The sequence below is a fragment of the Capsicum annuum genome, chromosome 5 (genome assembly GCF_002878395.1).
Source record: "Capsicum annuum cultivar UCD-10X-F1 chromosome 5, UCD10Xv1.1, whole genome shotgun sequence".
Lineage (NCBI taxonomy): Eukaryota > Viridiplantae > Streptophyta > Magnoliopsida > Solanales > Solanaceae > Capsicum > Capsicum annuum.
This window is the reverse complement of record NC_061115.1, coordinates 1,667,873-1,670,518: the sequence shown is the minus strand read 5'-3', so window position 1 is coordinate 1,670,518 and position 2,646 is coordinate 1,667,873.

The following is a 2,646-nucleotide window of genomic DNA, read 5'->3' as shown; positions in this document are numbered from 1 at the left end:
GCCCGTTTGTCCACCCAAATGGCCACGAAAAATTAAACGAACCATACTGGGACGATCCCCAACCTCCCAGGCATTCCCTAATCAATTTTCGACCACAACACACCCGAGCCCATGGCCCACCCTTAAAATCGTGGTCTATAGCACATTGATTTGTCTTGAAAATGCTCCGTTTGCGTCGTTTCGCTCATTTATCCATCCAAATGGCCACGAAAAATTAAACGGACCGCACTGGGATGATCCCCGACCTTCTAGGCACGTTCCAATTGATTTTCTGCCCACAACACGCCCGAAACCCGGGTCCACCTCTGAAACCATTGACTATAACACACCAATTTGGCCTGAAAATGCCCCGTTCGCCCTGTGTCGCCCGTTCGTCCATCCAAATGACCATGAAAAATAAAACGGACCGCACTGAGATGATCCCCAACCTCCCTGGCACGTCTCTGTCAATTTTTGGCCAGCAGCACGCCCGTACCCCAGGCCCTCCCTCGAGAATGTGGGCTATAGCACGTCGATTTGGCCCAAAAATGCCCCGTTCGCACCGTTTCGCCCGTTTGTCCACCCAAATGGCCACAAAAAATTAAACGAACCGCACTGGGAAGATCTCTAACCTCCATAGCACACCCTTGTCGATTTTCTGCCCACAACACGCTCGAACCCAGGGGCCCACCCCCAAAATCGTGGGCTATAGCACACCGATATGACCCGAAAATGCCCCGTTTGCGCCGTTTCGCCCATTTATTCACCCAAATGGCCACAAAAAATTAAACAGACCATATTGTGACGATCTCCAACCTCCCTGGCACGCCTTGGTCGATTTTTGGCCCAAAGCACGCCCGAACCCTGGGCCTAACGCCAAAACCATGGGATATAGCACACCAATTTGGCCCAAAAATGCCCCGCGCATGTCGTTTCGCTCATTCGTCCACCCAAATGGCCATGAAAAATTAAAAAGACCACACTGGTACTATCCCCAACCTCCCTGGCAAGCCCCGATTGATTCTCAGACCACAGCATGCCCGGACCCTGGGCTCACCCCCGAAACCGTAGGCTGTAGCACACCGATTTGACTCGAAAATGCCTCATCTACATCGTTTTGCTCGTTTGTCCACCCAAATGGCCACGAAAAATTAAACGGACTGCACTAGGATGATCCCCAACCTCTCTAGCATGCCCGATCGATTTTCGGCCATAGCACGCCTGGACCCTTGGCCCACTCCCAAAATCGTGGGCTATAGCATACCAATTTGGCAAAAACGTCCCGTTCGAGCCATTTTGCCCGTTTGTCCACCCAAATTGTCACAAAAAATTAAACGGGCCGCACTAGGACGATCCCCAACCTCCCTGGCATGCCCCGGTCAATTTTTGGCCCACAGCACGCCAGGACCTCAGGCCCACCCCCGAAATCGTGGGCTATCAATTTGGCCCGAAAATGCCCCATTCGCGCCATTTTGCCCATCTGTCTTCGAAATGGCCACGAATAATTAAACGAACCGCACCGGAAAGATCCCCAACCTCATAGGCATGCCCCGGTCGATTTTCTGCCCGCAGCACGCCCGGATCCTGGGCCCAACCCCAAAACCATGGGCTATAACACACCAATTTGGCTCGATAAGCCCCGTTCGCGTCGTGTCACCCGTTTGTCCATCCAAATGGCGATGAAAAATTAAATGGACTGCACTGGGATGATCTCCAACCTCCCTGGCACGCCCCGGTTAATTTCAGCCCATAACACACCCGGACCCCGGGTCCACCCCCAAAATCGTGGGCTATAGCACACCGATTTGGCCCAAAAATGCCCCGTTCGCATCAATTCCCCCGTTGTCCACCCAAATGTCCACTAAAAATTAAACGAACTGCACTGGGACAATCCTCAACCTCCCTGGCACGCCCCGATCGATTTTTGGCCAACAGCACGCCCGTACCCCAGCCCACCCCCAAAACCATGGGCTATAGCACACCGATTTGGCCGGAAAATGCCCCGTTTGCACTGTTTCGCCCGTTTGTCCACCCAAAGAGCCGCAAAAAATTAAACAAACCACACTGAGACGATCCCCAACCTCCCTGACACGCCTCGATTGATTTTTGGCCCACAGCATGCCTGAACCCTGGGCCCACCCCTGAAACTGTGGGCTATAGCACACCGATTTGGCTCGAAAATGCCCCGTTCGCGTCGTTTTGCTAGTTTGTCCACACTGGGATGATCCCCAACCACCCTGGCAGCCCCCGATCTATTTTCGGCCAACAGCACGCCGGACCCCAGGCCCACCCCCAAAACCATGGGCTACAAGCACACCAATTTCACCTAAAAATGCCCTGTTCGCGCCTATTCGCCCGTTTGTCCACCCAAATAGCCACGAAAAATTAAACGGACCACACTAGGACGATCCTCAACCCCCCAGGCACGCCCCGGTCTATTTTTGGCCCACAGCACGCCAGGACGCCGAGCCTACCCCTGAAACTGTAGGCTATAACACACCAATTTTTTACAAAAATGCCCCATCGCGCCGCTTCGCCCCTATGTCTGTCCAAACGGCCACGGAAAATTAAACAAATCACACTAGGATGATCCCCAACCTCTCTGGCATGCCCTGATCAATTTTCGGCCTATAGCCGGGGCTATAGCACACCGATTTGGCCTAAAAA